This window comes from Bombina bombina, chromosome 5, assembly GCF_027579735.1.
Source record: "Bombina bombina isolate aBomBom1 chromosome 5, aBomBom1.pri, whole genome shotgun sequence".
In the NCBI taxonomy this organism is placed as follows: domain Eukaryota; kingdom Metazoa; phylum Chordata; class Amphibia; order Anura; family Bombinatoridae; genus Bombina; species Bombina bombina.
Window position 1 is genome coordinate 26836440 of NC_069503.1, and position 21191 is coordinate 26857630.

Below are 21191 nucleotides of genomic sequence, written 5' to 3' on the forward strand. Positions count from 1 at the left end.
CCTATAACAGATAAGGAGGCAGCCTGCAGAAGTTTAGATACAGGGTAATTACAGAGGTAAAAAGTATATTTCTATAACAGATAAGGAGGCAGCCTGCATACGCTTAGATACAGGGTAATTACAGAGGTAAAAAGTATATTTCTATAACAGATAAGGAGGCAGCCTGCAGAAGCTTAGATACAGGGTAATTACAGAGGTAAAAAGTATATTTATATAACAGATAAGGAGACAGCCTACAGAAGCTTAGATACAGGGTAATCACAGAGGTAAAAAGTATATTTCTATAACAGATAAGGAGGCAGCCTGCAGAAGCTTAGATACAGGGTAATTACAGAGGTAAAAAGTATATTTCTATAACAGATAAGGAGGCAGCGTACAGAAGCTTAGATACAGGGTAATTACAGGAGGTAAAAAGTATATTTCTATTACAGATAAGGAGGCAGCCTGCAGAAGATTAGATACAGGGTAATTACAGAGGTAAAAAGTATATTTCTATAACAGATAAGGAGGCAGCCTGCAGAAGATTAGATACAGGGTAATTACAGAGGTAAAAAGTATATTTCTATAACAGTGTTGGTTGTGCAAAACTGGGGAATGGTAAATAAAGGAATTTTCTATCTTATTAAACAATAACATTTTGGGTGTTTACTTTCACTTTAACTATGAATCTCCCCAGATCTATACAACATAATGGTAGAAAATCTATTTATGAGAGGGGCCATATCACAACTTTACAAATATATTATAATTTTTTTTCCTATTGTTTATATGGAACAATATTTTATCCTGAAACAAATGTTAAATATCAGTTGAATTGGATACTGCAGTATTGGTATTGTACTTCCTACTAATTCTCACTGTCAGACATTTTGTCATGTGCTCCACCCCCAGTCCTTTAACTTCTCTTGGTCAATACTGAGTTGTCTTAAATCACACTGCAAGGGTGTGTGGGAGAGATAGGCACTAAAATGTTCATTTAAATTGCTATCTTAGATATAGAAAAGAAAAGGAAGAATTTGTGTTTACATAGAGTGATAACATAATGAGATGTTTTTTCGACAAGTTCAGTCCATTTAAAAGGACTATAACACATAGAATTAAAAAATTAACAGTTGCATAATAAAAATAAAAAGGAAAACAATATACAGAGGTGCAAGATGGAAAAAAACACACAATATTCTGTACAAATGAACTAAGAACTGATACTCTCCTTTAGGTCAGACCGCAGCCTTCTTGCAGTATCTCCCTTGTGACTGTGTATAGATAGATAGTAGTAGATGGCGCTGGTCTATTGAGTGATTTTCTCTAGTAAGTGAAGAGAAAAAAGGCTTGATGCATATATTGAAGCCAATTAATATGGGTGCAGTATACTCACTCCATAAGATGAATCTTTACAGCTAAAAGGGAACGTAGCGTCAGATGGCAAGAGTCCACAGGTTCCTGGAGTCAAATACTGAATTTTCAGGTTTATCCAAAAGTGGACTATAAATGAATAGAGACCCAAATGACAAAAGTATCCAGTGTGTAATTGAAAAAAATGTAGTAACTTACTCCATAAATAAGGAGATTCCAGCTCAGCACAGCAAAAGAAGTTCTTGACAATCTTTCAACAAAGGATAAAAGGTTTTATTTTCTCAACGCGTTTCAACGTATTACACGTCTTTATCAAGAGCATACATTAAAACAAGTAAAACAGGTAAGTAAAACCAAGTATTGAGTGTTGGTTTTACTTACCTGTTTTACTTGTTTTAATGTATGCTCTTGATAAAGACGTGTAATACGTTGAAACGCGTTGAGCAAATAAAACCTTTTATCCTTTGTTGAAAGATTGTCAAGATCGTGTTTTGCTGTGCTGAGCTGGAATCTTCTTATTTATGGAGTAAGTTACTACATTTTTTTCAATTACACACTGGATACTTTTGTCATTTGGGTCTCTATTCATTTATAGTCCACTTTTGGATAAACCTGAAAATTCAGTATTTGACTCCAGGAACCTGTGGACTCTTGCCATCTGACGCTACGTTCCCTTTTAGCTGTAAAGATTCATCTTATGGAGTGAGTATACTGCACCCATATTAATTGGCTTCAATATATGCATCAAGCCTTTTTTCTCTTCACTTACTAGAGAAAATCACTCAATAGACCAGCGCATAATAAAAATACAATGCAATAAAACTTACTATGAATTTAAAAGAGCAGTAGATTGTTATGTGATAAATGTAGTTCTGCATCTGTACCATGTGACAGCTATCAGCCAATAACAGACTCATATGTTTATATAATGTGATCTCCTGCATATGCTAAGTAGGGGCTGGAGCCTCAGGTCATTTAAAAGGCTGTGTACAATTTAATAATGAAAATAAATTACAAACAGCAAACAGTTATTTTATATAAAAATAAAGCTAAAGGAGACATTTCCCATAAACTTTATACTATATTATACACCGGTAAAACAAGTCATTAGAAACACATTAAAGGGACAGCAAAGTCACAATTACACTTTTATTATTCAAATTTAAACAACTTTCTAATTTCCTTCTATTATCAAATCTGCTTTATTCCCTTGGGGACCTTTGTGACAAAGCAAATAATGCACTATGGTGCGCTAGCTGCTGATTAGTGGCACATACAAGCCTCTTGTCATTGGCTCACCTTATGTGCTCAGCTAGCTCCCAGTAGTGCATTGCTGCTGCGTCAATAAAGGATACCTAGAGAATGAAGCAAATATCATAATAGAAGTATATTGGAAACTTTATATGTTCTAACTAAACAATGAAAACACATTGTGTGTTTATTGTCCCTTTAAGGGGAAACCAAATGTACATTACACTGTCCCTTTAAGTCTGTGATCATGTGACATAAACAGCAGCAGCTGAAGGTGCAGAATACACTTACTAAGGTCTTTACTAACAACAAGAATCAGTCACAGATCAGTGGGATAAACGTTCTGATGATAAACAGGTGCAGCTAATAGAAGTAATCAGTCACAGATCAGTGGGATAAACAGGTGCAGCTAATAGAAATAAGAAATCTATATATAAAGGTCCTGACTGACTGACTCATCAACGCCCAGCTCAAACCGTTTAACCTAGGAACATGAAATTTGGAAGTTACGTTGTTTTTATGACGTAGGCACCCACTAAGGAAGGATTTTGGGAAATTACGCCCCTAAGAGGGTGAAAAAGGGGGTGAACTTTTTTATGAGGATACCTATATCTCAAAACCAATGATGTTACAGACGTGAAAATTGGTATTTAGATTCTCCTTGAAAAATAAAGAAACGCGAGTTTTACCATTTCCCCAAAATCCACTTAAGGGGGGTCAAAAGGGGGACGGGACAATTTATGAGGATACCTATATCTCAAGTAACAAAGATGTTACAGATATGAAATTGGTATTTAGATTGCAAGAAATCCCAAGAATGAACAAAAACTCAAGAAGTTCATGTCAGCGACGTTCGTTGCGAGTGGTCGTGTTTTTTCGCTATTTTTTACAAATCACAAAATCCACTCGAGCGAAGCCGCGGGCAACAGATGGTTTATTATAAAATAACCTCATTAGAAATAAATAATATGCAGATCACAAGATATTTATCATTAGATCAGTAAATGTGATGAGACTGATACAACAGGGCCATAAGCTGAGTGATATTTATTACTGGAGCAAATAGCAGCTTCATGCTAATATTAAATAAAAATGGTTAATCTGGGCTCTACAGTTAATTATCAGCCAACCAGAATCCTGTATTTTCCTATAGGTTTATAATTAGAATCTGTTCTGTTGCTCATTGGATAACAGGAACAACCCCCACAAATGTATTATTGGACAGACCCCCTCAAGCTTAAAAATATGGTTTGGTTCTGCTACAAACATTCATTTTACAAAATGCTATAATCATTATATATTCAATTAGCCTCTTTAAATGAAAGAGCTTACACAGCATGGAAATATAAAAAACAAATGAAATAAGTACAGTTGAGATTTTTTTTATTTAAACTCAGTTTCTTATATGCAGTGAAATATTTTATCTTTATCATAACAAAATACAGAACAGTGGCCTAGATTTAGAGTTTTGTGTTAGCCGTCAAAACAAGCGTATAGGGCTTCTAACGCTGGTTTTTACCGCCCGCCGGTATTTAGAGTTCACTTACCGACACTCAAAAATCTTCCAATGCACAAATCTCTACCGACAGCTCAGACCCAGAAGTTAACATCTACCGACAAAATAAACATCCAGGAATCAAAAAAAAAATATTACACAAAGTACACTTACACTCATACAAACACTACACTATATTTATTTTTATTTTTTAATTTTTTTCATCAAAATAGAAAGGATCAAAGTTGCGAGATCGCGGGTGTTAGAAAAAACATAATTTATGCTTATCTGATAAATTTATTTCTCTTGTAGTGTAGTCAGTCCACGGGTCATCCATTACTTATGGAATATATCTCTTCCTAACAGGAAGCTGCAGGAGGATCACCCAGCAGAGCTGCTACATAGCTCCTCCCCTCACATGTCATATTCAGTCATTCGACCAAAGCAGACGAGAAAGGAGAAACCATAGGGTGCAGTGGTGACTGGAGTTTAATTAAAATTTAGGTCTGCCTTAAAGACAGGGCGGGCCGTGGACTGGATACACTACAAGAGAAATAAATTTAATCAGGTAAGCATAAATTATGTTTTCTCTTGTTAAGTGTAGTCAGTCCACGGGTCATCCATTACTTATGGAATACCAATACCAAAGCTAAAGTACACGGATGAAGGGAGGGACAAGGCAGGAACATTAAACAGAAGGAACCACTGCCTGAAGTACCTTTCTCCCAAAAATAGCCTCCGAAGAAGCAAAAGTGTCAAATTTGTAAAATTTGGAAAAGGTGTGAAGCGAAGATCAAGTTACAGCCTTGCAAATCTGTTCAACAGAGGCCTCATTTTTAAAGGCCCAGGTGGAAGCCACAGCTCTAGTAGAATGAGCTGTAATCCTTTCAGGAGGCTGCTGTCCAGCAGTCTCATAGGCTAAACGTATTATGCTACGAAGCCAAAAAGAGAGAGAGGTAGCCGAAGCCTTTTGACCTCTTCTCTGTCCAGAGTAAACGACAAACAGGGAAGAAGTTTGACGAAAATCTTTAGTTGCCTGCAAATAGAACTTCAGGGCACGGACTACGTCCAAATTATGCAAAAGTCGTTCCTTCTTTGAAGAAGGGTTAGGACACAGTGATGGAACAACAATCTCTTGATTGATATTCCTGTTAGTAACTACCTTAGGTAAGAACCCAGGTTTAGTACGCAGAACTACCTTGTCTGAATGAAAAATCAGATAAGGAGAATCACAATGTAAGGCAGATAACTCAGAGACTCTTCGAGCCGAGGAAATAGCCATCAAAAACAAAACCTTCCAGGATAACAGCTTGATATCAATGGAATGAAGGGGTTCAAATGGAATGCCTTGAAGAACATTAAGAACTAAGTTTAAGCTCCACGGCGGAGCAACAGTCTTAAACACAGGCTTAATCCTAGTTAAAGCCTGACAAAAAGCCTGAACGTCTGGAACTTCAGCTAGACGTTTGTGTAGAAGAATAGACAGAGCAGAAATCTGTCCCTTTAACGAACTAGCAGATAAGCCCTTTTCTAAACCCTCTTGTAGAAAGGACAATATCCTAGGAATCCTAACCTTACTCCATGAGTAACTCTTGGATTCGCACCAATATAAATATTTACGCCATATCTTATGGTAAATTTTTCTGGTAACAGGCTTCCTAGCCTGTATTAAGGTATCAATAACCGACTCCGAGAAGCCACGCTTTGATAGAATCAAGCGTTCAATCTCCATGCAGTCAGCCTCAGAGAAATTAGATTTGGATGTTTGAAAGGACCCTGAATTAGAAGGTCCTGTTTCAGAGGTAGAGACCACGGTGGACAGGACGACATGTCCACTAGGTCTGCATACCAGGTCCTGCGTGGCCACGCAGGCGCTATCAGAATCACCGAAGCGCTCTCCTGTTTGATCTTGGCAATCAAACGAGGAAGCATCGGGAATGGTGGAAACACATAAGCCATGTTGAAGACCCAAGGGGCTGTCAGAGCATCTATCAGCACCGCTTCCGGGTCCCTGGACCTGGATCCGTAACAAGGAAGCTTGGCGTTCTGGCGAGACGCCATGAGATCCAGATCTGGTTTGCCCCAACGAAGAATCAATTGAGCAAAGACCTCCGGATGAAGTTCCCACTCCCCCGGATGAAAAGTCTGGCGACTTAGAAAATCCGCCTCCCAGTTCTCTACGCCTGGGATGTAAATCGCTGACAGGTGGCAAGAGTGAGACTCTGCCCAGCGAATTATCTTTGAGACTTCCAACATCGCTAGGGAACTTCTGGTTCCCCCTTGATGGTTGATGTAAGCCACAGTCGTGATGTTGTCCGACTGAAATCTGATGAACCTCAGAGTTGCTAACTGAGGCCAAGCTAGGAGAGCATTGAATATTGCTCTTAATTCCAGAATATTTATTGGGAGGAGTTTCTCCTCCTGAGTCCATAATCCCTGAGCTTTCAGGGAGTTCCAGACTGCGCCCCAGCCTAGAAGGCTGGCGTCTGTTGTTACAATCGTCCAATCTGGCCTGCGAAAGGTCATCCCCTTGGACAGATGTGGCCGAGAGAGCCACCATAGAAGAGAATCTCTGGTCTCTTGATCCAGACTTAGTAGGGGGGACAAATCTGAGTAATCCCCGTTCCACTGACTTAGCATGCACAATTGCAGCGGTCTGAGATGCAGGCGCGCAAATGGTACTATGTCCATTGCCGCTACCATTAAGCCGATTACTTCCATGGACTGAGCTACTGACGGGTGTGGAATGGAATGAAGGACACGGCAAGCATTTAGAAGTTTTGATAACCTGGCCTCTGTCAGGTAAATTTTCATCTCTACAGAATCTATAAGAGTCCCTAGAAAGGGAACTCTTGTAAGTGGTAATAGAGAACTCTTTTCCACGTTCACCTTCCACCCATGCGACCTCAGAAATGCCAGAACTATCTCTGTATGAGACTTGGCAGTTTGAAAACTTCACGCTTGTATCAGAATGTCGTCTAGGTACGGAATCACCGCTATGCCTCGCGGTCTTAGTACCGCCAGAAGTGAGCCCAGAACTTTTGTAAAGATTCTTGGAGCCGTAGCTAATCTGAAGGGAAGAGCTACAAACTGGTAATGCCTGTCTAGGAAAGCAAATCTTAGGTACCGATAATGATCCTTGTGAATCGGTATGTGAAGGTAGGCATCCTTTAAATCCACTGTGGTCATGTACTGACCCTCTTGGATCATGGGAAGGATGGTTCGAATAGTTTCCATTTTGAATGATGGAACTCTTAGAAATTTGTTTAGGATTTTTAAGTCCAAGATTGGTCTGAAGGTTCCCTCTTTCTTGGGAACCACAAATAGGTTTGAATAGAATCCCTGCCCGTGTTCCGTCCGCGGAAATGGGTGGATCACCCCCATTAGTAAAAGGTCTTGTACACAGCGTAGAAACGCCTCTTTCTTTATTTGGTTTGCTGATAACCTTGAAAGATGAAATCTCCCTCGTGGAGGAGAAGTTTTGAAATCCAGGAGATATCCCTGAGATATGATCTCCAACGCCCAGGGATCCTGGAGATCTCTTGCCCAAGCCTGGGCGAAGAGAGAAAGTCTGCCCCCCACTAGATCCGTTTCCGGATAGGGGGCCCTCTCTTCATGCTGTCTTGGGGGCAGCAGCAGGTTTCTTGGCCTGCTTGCCCTTGTTCCAGGACTGGTTAACTTTCCAGCCCTGCCTGTAACGAGCAACAGCTCCTTCCTGTTTTGGAGCGGAGGAAGATGATGCTGCTCCAGCCTTGAAGTTACGAAAGGCACGAAAATTAGACTGTTTGGCCTTTGATTTGGCCCTGTCCTGAGGTAGAGCATGGCCCTTACCTCCCGTAATGTCAGCTATAATTTCTTTCAAGCCGGGCCCGAATAAGATCTGCCCTTTGAAAGGAATATTAAGCAATTTAGATTTAGAAGTCACGTCAGCTGACCAGGATTTAAGCCATAGCGCTCTGCGCGCTTGGATGGCGAATCCGGAGATCTTAGCCGTAAATTTGGTTAAATGTACGACGGCATCAGAAACAAATGCGTTAGCTAGCTTAAGTGCTTTAAGCTTGTTCATAATTTCATCCAATGGAGCTGTGCGAATGGCCTCTTCCAGAGACTCAAACCAGAATGCCGCCGCAGCAGTGACAGGCGCAATGCATGCAAAACCTTGTTGAACAAACATTTTCTTAAGGTAACCCTCAAATTTCTTATCCATTGGATCTGAAAAGGCACAACTATCCTCCACCGGGATAGTGGTACGCTTAGCTAAAGTAGAAACTGCTCCCTCCACCTTAGGGACCGTCTGCCATAAGTCTCGTGTGGTGGCGTCTATAGGAAACATTTTCCTAAATATGGGAGGAGGGGAAAAGGGCACACCAGGTCTATCCCACTCCTTGCTAATAATCTCTGTAAGCCTTTTAGGTATAGGAAACACGTCAGTACACACCGGTACCGCATAGTATCTATCCAACCTACATAATTTTTCTGGAATTGCAACCGTGTTACAATCATTCAGAGCCGCTAATACCTCCCCTAGCAATATGCAGAGGTTCTCAAGCTTAAATTTAAAATTAGAAATCTCTGAATCCAGTCTCCCTGGATCAGATCCGTCACCCACAGAATGAAGCTCTCCGTCTTCACGTTCTGCAAACTGTGACGCAGTATCTGACATGGCTCTCACCTCATCCGCGCGCTCTGTCCTTAACCCAGAGCTATCGCGCTTGCCTCTTAATTCTGGCAATTTAGATAATACTTCTGTCATAACAGTAGCCATGTCTTGCAAAGTGATTTGTAAGGGCCTCCCTGATGTACTTGGCGCCACAAAATCATGCACCTCCTGAGCGGGAGGCGAAGGTACTGACACGTGAGGAGAGTTAGTCGGCATAACTTCCCCCTCGTTGTCTGGTGATAATTTCTTTACATGTAAAGATTGACTTTTATTTAAAGTAGCATCAATGCAATTAGTACATAAATTTCTATTGGGCTCCACATTGGCCTTTAAACATAGTGAACAAAGAGATTCATCTGTGTCAGACATGTTTAAACAGACTAGCAATGAGACTAGCAAGCTTGGAAATACTTTTCTAAATAAATTTACAAGCAATATAAAAAACGCTACTGTGCCTTTAAGAAGCACAAAAAGCTGTCACAGTTGAAATAACAATGAACCAAAATAGTTATAGCAACCAATTTTTCACAGTAAATGTATTAAGTTAGCAAAGGATTGCACCCACCAGCAAATGGATGATTAACCCCTTAATACCCAAAAAACGGATTAACAATTTAATAATTAACGTTTTTCTCACAGTCAAAACACACTGTCACAGGTCTGCTGTGACTGATTACCTCCCTCAAAATGAATTTTGAAGACCCCTGAGCTCTCTAGAGACGATCTGGATCATGGAGGATGAAGTAGACAGATTGTGACTGAATTTTTACTGCGCAAAAAAGCGCTAAAATAGGCCCCTCCCACTCATATTACAACAGTGGGGAGGCTCAGAAAACTGTTTCTATGCTGAAAACAAAGATGGCCATGTGGTAAAAATCATGCCCCAATAAGTTTTATCACCAAGTACCTCACAAAAAACGATTAACATGCCAGTAAACATTTTAAACATACATTTGAAAAGTTATGAATTGTTATTAATAAGCCTGCTACCAGTCGCTTTTACTGCAGTTAAGGCTCATACATTATTTCAGTATTAACAGTATTTTCAGAGTCAATTCCATTCCTTAGAAAAATACATTCAGTGTACACACACTCATCAGCCTAATACCAGTCGCTATAACTGCATTTAAGGCTGAACTTACTTTACATTGGTATCAGCAGTATTTTCTCAGTCAATTCCATTCCTCAGAAAAATAATTACTGCACATACCTCATTTGCAGGGGGGCCCTGCATGCTATTCCCCTTCTCTGAAGTTACCTCACTCCTCAGATGAGAACAGCCAGTGGATCTTAGTTACGTCTGCTAAGATCATAGAAAACGCAGGCAGATTCTTCTTCTAATGCTGCCTGAGAATAAACAGCACACTCCGGTGTCATTTAAAATAACAAACTTTTGATTGTAGAAATAAACTAAGTTAAAAAACACCACAGACCTCTCACAGCGACCTATCTAGTTAGGCTGCAAGAGAATGACTGAATATGACATGTGAGGGGAGGAGCTATATAGCAGCTCTGCTTGGGTGATTCTCTTGCAGCTTCCTGTTAGGAAGAGATATATTCCATAAGTAATGGATGACCCGTGGACTGACTACACTTAACAAGAGAAAAAACAACACCAATCCATTTTGCCATTGACTTACATTGAAACACGGGAAAAGACCCTCATATACCTACATCTAACTAATAATATTATCACAAACATACACTCATCGATGCATACAAAAAATATACACCACATTACATACACAAACAAGCTATTTATTACAAAATGAACATGATTTAGCTACTTTTTCACACAAGATCATGACGTCACTCACTTTACGAGGAAAACCAGTGTTTGAATTTTTTTAACACAAATTTTGAGCCTCCATTGACTTCTATGGGGAAGACGTGCTCGTGCACGCGACAGACAGATTTCCCTAACGCACGCAAAAAGCGTAGACAAAAAAACTCCAAATACCAGCTCTAGAAATCAGAAAAAAAAACATGCTTTTCTGCGTTAGACCCAGCTATGACAAATAGATCAAGAAATGACTATTTCCCTATGGTGGACTTATGGAGTTTACTTATGGCAAATTCACAACAACATTAAATTGTTTCATACTTTTACATTACATCAACTACAAATCAACATCACTAGTAACAAACATTTACAACAATTACATCACATTTAAACGGACACAAAAAAAAATACAACATTTCACGATTCACAAACAGTAGACAATGGGAAACAATTCTCATTTACCTTTATTATTGCATTTCATTTATTCAACTCATATGCTTGCAGCAACAGCATATCTACATAGGCTTAACACATGATCAGTCATGGATGCACATACATTACTTTTACCATACACTCATACATGTGCATTCAAATGATGGGGGAAAAACACATTACATTCTCTCTAGGAATCACAAAACAGAACATATGGATTTTACTGTACTTTTTTTTTTTTTTTGAAAATAATTTTTTATTGAGGCATTGAAAATTGACAACATAAAGAATATATCCAGTCACAGAACAGTAGATACAGAAAAAAACAAAAAACAAAAAAAAAAACATACATTTCACATATGAAGAGTAAACAAGAATTAATTAAGACATTGGTGTGCTAGAATAGTATTTGTTATCACAGCGTCCCAACCATAGTAGTGCCATACATGTATGGAAGTTGGGATCAGTGGCACGAGATAAATAGCTAGGTCAAAAACAGAAGAATAAGGGTGAACATAAGTTATAATACTACTATTATGATCTCTAATATGAAATGCAAAACTGTAAATAAAAAACATGTGTGACTGGAACATATATATATGCCTCATTTTTTTTTTTTTTTGTAACTGAAAACTAATGATCCCCACTCTGCAATAAAGGCATTCTAAGAATTAAATAAAAGTAAGAGGTAGGGAGTTGGTTGTTGTCAGGCCTCCCATAGGCCTGTAAATAAGGGGGGGGGGGGAAGCAGCGGACCAAAGCCGCTAATAATAAAGGGGAGATGGGAGGGCGGAGCCAATCAATACGTTATAAAGGTGTAGGCTAGAGGGCTATTTAATTATATGAGGTGGGGGACTCAAAGAAGGAGGATGAAAATACTCATGGCAGATAAATTATAAAGTAAACTGCTGGGAAGTGAGAGTTAATATATTTATGGGCCTTGGGGAAACATTACAGACTCCACAACTAATCATCTACTAAAAACCAAACAAACCAAACAGTCTTCATAATATTTGTAGTGCATATGCAGGGAGTAAAGGTATGCACTTGGCATAGGCATATAACCTAAAGGCTATAGTAGAGGAAGATAGGGCCACTGCTGCTGGTACTTCTCCGAAATGTCATCATAACCACCTAGTATTAAAACATGTATAACCGCCTTAAAAATTGCTTGGTGTCTATAACTTTTATCATAAAATATCCCTTGTCCAATATTATCCATAAAGAAAATTAAAAAAAAAGGTAAGTACAATAGAAAGAGATTGCTAGCTAATATGATATAAATGAGCACACATTTTAACACGGCAGCAGTCTAGCCATCAAAGAGTGTGTGCATATATTCTTGCATCCAAAGTGATAGCTGTGCGACAAAGAATCACTTATGTGGGAGATTGCTTAAGTTGAAAACTTGGAACATAACATATACAACTCTTTAATAAATTACTAGTGCACTGTCGCCAGGGTTATAATAAATGAGGGATGTAAGAGAGTACCACAGGGGGGCTGAGGACCTCATATAAGAAAAATAATAATAGAACACGGCATAAACATATTAAACATTTCCCGGGTGAAAGGAGCTAAGGTGTATAGACCTAAATAAAGTATGTAATGCAAACATATGGTGCAACAGTCCCAAGTAGAGACACAATTCTCTGTATTACGTATACAAAACAGGTTTATCAACTACCCTATACTACAGGTTAGGGGTGACGGTTAGGTTCTACGCCTATGGGTAAACAAATTTTGGGAATCCCTTATTATCATGCAATACGTGCAAACTGGAGACAGAAATCTAATTGAAATTGTAGCCTTATTATTTTACTCATTTATCAAACCTATTGTAAGATAAAAGGCTGTGTAAGAGTTACTGAGTATGCAGTAATGATTATTAATACTAAATGTAGATAGAGTTATAACTGCAACCCATAGATATACGTAAATTGTGTATTTATAACCATTTATGACTCTGATAATGTCCCATCATATACGTGCTTCTATTGACTACCATAGTTAATGGAACATTAGATGTGTGTACCATTAAGACAGCAGCTCTATCATCTTAGAATGTATTCAGTGTACTCTAGCTGCCAGTTTCCATATTGCTAAGGGAGAAATGGAGTTTAGTAGTATTAGATGTAATTTGAAATATCAGTATGGCTCATAGACATGGATCAGTACCAATTATGCCAGCTGTATGTTTTGTATCACAAATCTCGCCTAGAACATTTTACAATCCTATATAACCTTTCAACAAGTAAACAGAAGCTAAACATTTAAAGAAATAAAGCATAATCTCCAGACTCTTTAAAACTCAATTATGAACCAGGTAGACAAGAGCTACTATGAAGTCTCAATATATAATAGTTTGCAATAGCAGCTTAACACCATCATGTGGATGTGTGTCCCAGATTGAAGCCTTAAGGGTGAGGAGCTTTAATGAAGCGTATAGAACAGGAAGGACAAAAATATTCAAGTCATTTCAAGGTATATTCACTAATGGAAAGTGAATGGGGAAACCGGTAAGGTAAAGCTAGCCGACACCTATCTTATGAATCTCAGCCGTTGCATGCGCCCTGGGCTCCAGCGGTATCCGCTCTGTCAAACCTCTTTCACCGGAATGCGCACCAAAAACTGCAGGTCCGACTTTAGTAGGACATATGTGAAGCATAGACAGAAGTGCTCTACCTTCTAAGTTGGCATTGTCCTTTAGACAGAACACTTCCCCGGTTGTAAGGTTAGGTTGTATAGCCCCTTTTGAGGAATCTCCACATTCAGTGACGGTCTCTTGGAGCGGGGCTGAGTGATCACGGCAAACAATCATGACTGTAGATGTTGTGTCTTCTTGTGTGCGGGAAATGCTAGGAATTGATACCTCATCAGCTTCCCACTCTGCTGTTATAGTCGGCACTCTGCAGAGATCCGATGTTTGTCCCAGCCCGCAATACCAGAGGTTTAGTATGGATCTGTCAGGGGGGATCTCATGTTGTTCCCAAGCCCCACGTGCTGGTACAGCGTAGTTGACATTATCCTGTGCCGGGTCAATGCGCCTGGGATCGTGTGCTGGCTGCGGTATTAGGGAGAATAATAACAGCGTTAAGTCCTCTTTCAGACTCTGAAAGTGTCTCTCCAACAGGTGTTGTGTGCGCTGTTCCCAAGCTGTTAGAGCCTCCATACTGGTAGTGCCGTTGAAAGGGTAAATGCTTTCCTGCAGCTCCACGTGGCACCACTGAGGATGTTATATATAAAATGCGTTCCCAAAATGACGTGCTTGTAGTGTCTTTTAGCGAAGGGCAGGTATCTGTTTCATTCATTTCTATCGTAGCTGAAGTTTGAGCTCTTTTTATATAGATTGAACCATATATTTGTGTCTGAAGGTCTGGAGCTTCTTAGAAACACGTCTGGCTGCTTTAGAAGTTGGCTCCGCCCCCTTACTGTACTTTTAACATCATGATTCCATCACAATAAACCATTAGGAATTATGTACAATAAGAACATCATTACAACATATTACAGCTGTCACTTTATGGGAAGGAACAACAATGCCAGACCGCTATATAGAAGTCAGCATATGTGGGACACAATCACAATATATACGTATATGTACATAACACGAATCACCCATCACGCAACCACAAAGCACACATTTATATTTTATTCAGCACACAATAACAATGTAGTCAAATACAACAACACAATGATGATTTCATAACTACACAGGCAGGTTAATAATATCATGACGTCATTAGAAGATTCAACCATACACATTACAGCTTTACGACTGTACCGCCCCTTTCAGAACTTTAACACTCAATACTACAATACAACATATATACGTAAACGACAGTTTGGAACATCAATATTAGGGCGATTTGAATGGGACGCATACAATATTGACATCTCGGCAATCACTTATATATATAATACTACAGATGACAGCCGGAAGTTATTCAGTATTAGTGCGATTTGAATGGGACGCATACAATACTGACATCTCGCCAATCACTTATATATATAATACTACAGATGACAGCCGGAAGTTATTCAGTATTAGTGCGATTTTAATGGGACGCCTACAATACTGACATCTCGCCAATCACTTATATATATAATACTACAGATGACAGCCGGAAGTTATTCAGTATTAGTGCGATTTGAATGGGACGCATACAATATTGACATCTCGGCAATCACTTATATATACAATACTACAGATGACAGCCGGAAGTTATTCAGTATTCGTGTGATTTGAATGGGACGCATACAATATTGACAGCTCGGCAATCACTTATATATACAATACTACAGATGACAGCCGGAAGTTCTTCAGTATTAGTGCGATTTTAATGGGACGCATACAATATTGACATCTCGGCAATCACTTATATATACAATACTACAGATGACAGCCGGAAGTTCTTCAGTATTAGTGTGATTTGAATGGGACGCATACAATATTGACAGCTCGGCAATCACTTATATATACAATACTACAGATGACAGCCAGAAGTTATTCAGTATTAGTGCGATTTGAATGGGACGTGTACAATATTGACATCTCGCTAATTACTTATATTTACAATACTACAGATGACAGCCGGAAGTTATTCAGTATTAGTGTGATTTGAATGGGACGTGTACAATATTGACATCTCGCTAATTACTTATATATACAATACTACAGATGACAGTTGTTACTTTATCGTTTACAAACAATATTGCAGCAACATTGATCGATCATATTCTATGCACATTATACAGAACTATGCACTTTCATTCATGTTAGCATGGACGTGTGCTTTTTACTATAAGATCGCGTTTAATAAATATTTATTATGCATATGAACAAACATTACAAACATGCACTGTATGTGTGATATTGTACACTTTCACATTGAGATTCATTGGGGGCAAACAACATTTCACCAAACACCTTAAAAAACGCCCACTTTGAAAGCATTCGCGCCGCTCACATACAAACAAGTGACTACAATTACCAATCATTACAAACTCACTACCATTGGACTAATTGCACTATAAATCCTCCAAACAACATGGCCAAAGCGTCCATGGTGATCAACATCGTATCAATTAGCTTCTGTGTTTTTGCATACCCTGTTACTCCTTGCGCTGTGTTTGCTCTGCTGTTTGGCTTCGTGCTGCTAAGCTTGGCAAATATGGATGATGATGATATGGTAGACGCTGCTGGTGCTGCTAGCGGCTCAGACTGAGACGAAGGGGTCGTCTGGTTAGAGGTCCTCGTGTCTACAGGGTAAGACCCACCTTGGAAAACATGAGCGACTTCGAGGTTTATGATAAGTATCGGCTCAATCACGAACAGCTCATTGGCCTTTACGATCTTCTTAAACCTCATTTGGAACCACGTATAACAATAAGGACTGCTGTCCCCGGCATGACTAAGATGCTAAGTTGTCTATACGTCCTGGCCTCCGGGAGTTTTCAATCAGGAGAGATGTACATGCATGGCCTGTCTCAAGGTACATTCTCTGGGGTGTTTGATAACTTTCTGGACGCCATGGTATGTATCAGTAAGCAATACATAGGATTCCCACAGAATGATGGTGATTGGAGGCGCCTGAAGCGGGAATTCTTTGCTATTGCTGAATTGCTCAATGTCTTGGGAGCCATTGATTGTACCCACATTGCGCTAAGTGCTCCAATTGATGACTTGCCCTTCAGAAATCGCAAACATTTTCATAGCCTCAACGTGCAGTATGTTTGTGACGCACGGATGCGGATTATGCATGTGTGTGCGAATTTTGGAGGGGCTAGTCATGATGCCCACATCCTCTCTCTGTCCACCCTGTGGCGGCAGTTTGAGGAAAGAGAAATGCCCCCTGGGTATCTCGTTGGTGAGTATTTGTGCACAACATGGTTAATTAGTTAGACAATTGCCACTGTAGTCTTAAACTGTTAGTGTAATGTGCAGCTATAGAATGCAATTTAACCATGTCATTGTCTCTTTCCGCAAATGTCTAGTTTTAGTTCAATGCAGATATGTAGCATGTCTTACCATAAATGCTCAGATCGAAAAAGCAATTTAACCTTTTAGTTTGTATTTTACACAAGGTCTGGTTTATGCCAAATACGCATATGTAGCATGTCTTAGCTGAAATGGGAAGATAGCAAACTCAATTTAACCATGTCATTGTCTCTTTCCGCAAATGTCTAGTTTTAGTTCAATACAGATATGTAGCATGTCTTACCTTAAATGCTCAGATCGAAAAAGCAATTTAACCTTTTAGTTTGTCTTTTACACAAGGTCTGGTTTAGTCCAAATCCGCATATGTAGCATGTCTTAGCTGAAATGGAAAGATAGCAAACTCAATTTAACCATGTCATTGTCTCTTTCCGCAAATGTCTAGTTTTAGTTCAATGCAGATATGTAGCATGTCTTACCTTAAATGCTCAGATCGAAAAAGCAATTTAACCTTTTAGTTTGTCTTTTACACAAGGTCTGGTTTAGTCCAAATACGCATATTGTAGCATGTCTTAGCTGAAATGGGAAGATGGCAAACTCAATTTAACCATGTCATTGTCTCTTTCCGCAAATGTCTAGTTTTAGTTCAATGCAGATATGTAGCATGTCTTACCTTAAATGCTCAGATCGAAAAAGCAATTTAACCTTTTAGTTTGTCTTTTACACAAGGTCTGGTTTAGTCCAAATACGCATATGTAGCATGTCTTAGCTGAAATGGGAAGATAGAGAATAAGATAGAACTCGATTATTATTTTTAAAATTTAAAATAATTTTTTAGTGGATTATCGTGTACCAAAAAATTATTTTAATATGATTTAATTGTGTTCTGTTCATAATTTATAGGTGATTCTGGTTACATGAGCCGGCCTTGGCTCATAACACCGTTGCGTAACCCTACTGATGAGGCTCAGGAGCGCTACAATAGGGCGCACAAGAGAACCAGGGCTGTGGTCGAGAGAATGTTTGGGCTCCTCAAAATGAGATTACGGTGCCTTGACAGGTCGGGAGGAGCCCTCCAGTACAGCCCGAGGAAGGTGGCTAAGATCGTTGTAGCCTGTAGCGTCCTGCATAATATTGCACAGCGGGCTGGGATGCTGCAGGCCGTCCAGGAGCCCCGACACTTCCTCAGAGATGAGGAGGATGGTCCTATTCTAGAGGGGCCATTCCGGGACGAGGGGCTCAATGTCAGAGCAGACATCATCAACCGCCACTTCAGACGGTAAATAATAGAAGTTAGATTGGAGTATTGTCAATAGATGTGAACTCTAGGGAAATGACAAGTAGAGAATTGTGCTAACATGTTAGGATTGTTCATCAAATGATAACAATTTGTTTCATTTATTAATATAGGTGATGCTCTGGTCATTGGGTCCTGTAGCGAGTCTTTGCCACCTGGTTTTTAAAGACAACATCAGCTGGTAAGTATAAATGTATGGACTGTGGCTGGAAGGAATTTTACACAAAAATACATCATATGGCATACATTTTTCTAAACTAGTATTTAGTTTACACATTACTTAAAATTTAAATACTCAGAAAGGGATCCTCTAGCATGACTATCCTCTAGCATGACTATGGTTCAAAGTTAGATTCTAAGTCACACATTAGAGGTTCGTTCTGCTCCAATATGATTCATCTTCACACTTGATAGAACATAACACAAGATGCTACACACGCTTAGTAAGCTAGTGACAGAAATTGATTCAGAAATAGGGGGTGGGAGAGGGGTACAGAACTGATTCACACACTTGTAGTAATCATTTTAATAAAACATTTTCTGCCATTAGGGAGATGACTTCATCTAAAGACTGACAGTGAAGAATTCGAAGACTGACAGTGAAGAATTCCCAGACTGACAGTGGAAAAAGTCAAGATTGAAATTGAAGAATACCAATGGGATCATGTCTGGCATTATCTTTCAAATCTGCTGACCTTGAAAACCATACAAAGACATGTTCACATGGTAAGTGCCAACTATTTGATGGAATAAGGCTGTGGAGGCATCCTATTGGAGACACTTAGATTATTTTTTCATTTTTAGATGGTATTTCACAGTCCTCTATTTTGGAAATGATGAAGAAGACACCAATTGAAGATCAACTGTTTTCTCCAGAATTTACTTATGCATTATCCAGGTTGGTTTTCCAATGCATGCTAGTTAAGAATCACAGGAAGAATGTAAAATATTTTGAAAAGATACATGTCCTATATTAGAATATTTGTAGCTTACATACATTACCCATACTTTGTTCATAATTCGATATTTATGTATCACAATCAGACAAAGGAATACATATTATAGTTGATATAGAGGTATTTGAATGGACATGAAATATTACATTTATGTTTAGCATACATATATATTTTTTATTATTTAAATGTGATATACATTATGTATAATTAGAAATGCTGATATTTAAATGTAATTTGGATTACACAATATAATTTTTATTTTTGTTGTAAAATAAAATTTAAATTCATAAATATCTTGATAAAATCTTGCACAAAGTTAGAGCATAGACACAAGATGATTGTAAATGTATTTTATGAATATTTTACAACGTGTGTATTAATTTTGTTAAATTTTTTAATTTTACAGATTTTCATCTGATGACTTCCAGGATATAATTTTTTGTTTGTTAAAAGAAAAATATTACAAAAAAAAATGGTAGTAATCAACATTTTATTATTAAATACCCTCTTTTGAACAGATTATAATAAATATCCATATAATCTGTCAATAAAAACAATTTGACTCCCATGACTGGTAGTTGTCTATTTGACAAGCACATGCATAAGATCAAATTAGGCATCATGTATTATATTAATTTGAGAAAATCCACTGATTCAGAGAATATAAAAGTCGACTATCTTTTTTAAAATTAATTGGTGAGTGAAATCCATTGATGCTTTTATTGAGTAATTTTTAGATGTTAATTTTTTTAAAAGATTTTCGGATATGTAGTCATAATTTGACATAAATTTATTTTTTTCACTTTTAAGAAGGGGAAGTGGTTCACTTACATTAAAGTGACAGTGTTGTTGAATGTAAAATTTCTTTTAGAAGATCTTGTATCTTCCTTAGGTATCTAAAAACATAATTTTATTACATTTATCTTTAAAAATAAAAAAATGGTAGGTCAGTTAACTTCATATTTTGAACAAGATAGTTATTGGATGCCATGTTAATTGATTTTATGTTCTAGTGGAGTCATTTAAATGGTCATTTCACTATAGTTATTAATATTATGTAATTTGTAAAATCTTACCTCTTGGTTAGACATCACATATCTATATATATTTTCATTCCCCTTTAGTTTATTTATACAATGTTAAATAAACATTCAGAATGTTTTGGTCCTTAAAGGGACATTCCTAAAATATATTGTGTATTGAATTTTAAAAAATACAAAATAATCTATCTAATATTTTGAATGTACTATTGAATTACATTCAGTCTTTAAATATACTTAGAAAAAGAAATATCAATGCACATGTCTTAGACAATGACATAAGGCATCTATGTGCAACCAACAATCAGCATCCAAATAGCCTATGTAGATATGTATTTAATCCAAGAATATATATCATTAAAATCTAATGATCGAATAAAAAAAAATATTAAGGTGTTAAAATATTATATTCTCCAAAATGCGTAAATAACATATAGCTTAATGTCCCTCTAAGCTGAAGAATGCAAAATACAGCCATTACAATATATATTTCATTCAGTGTGTAAAACAATCCAGAAGTTAATCTAAATATACTTTAGTCATATGTTATACTAATTTTGACAAAGGAAGGTGCCTAGGTTTATGATATTTCAAACATTATTCGGAAATGTCTCCTTAAAAGGGACATGAACTCAAAATATACTTAAAGGGAGACTGTTCAAAAATTAATTATTTATACATTCTGAACGAGTATTCAATTTTAAGCAACTTTATAATTGACTCATATTATCAATGTTCCTCGTTATGTTGCTATCATTACTTGAAAAATAAGGCATTAAATTGATAATTTATTAGCTTCAGTACTCTGGACAGAACTTTTTTTTTTTGGGTGGATTAATTTATCCGACAATCATCAAGGACAACCCATGTTGTTCTCAAAAAGTTGTCCGTAATATAAAATATAATTTTTGATTTGCCAAGAAAGATACCAAGATAATTATTAACATTTGAGAATAGGATTAAATTATAAAGTTGCTTAAAATTTC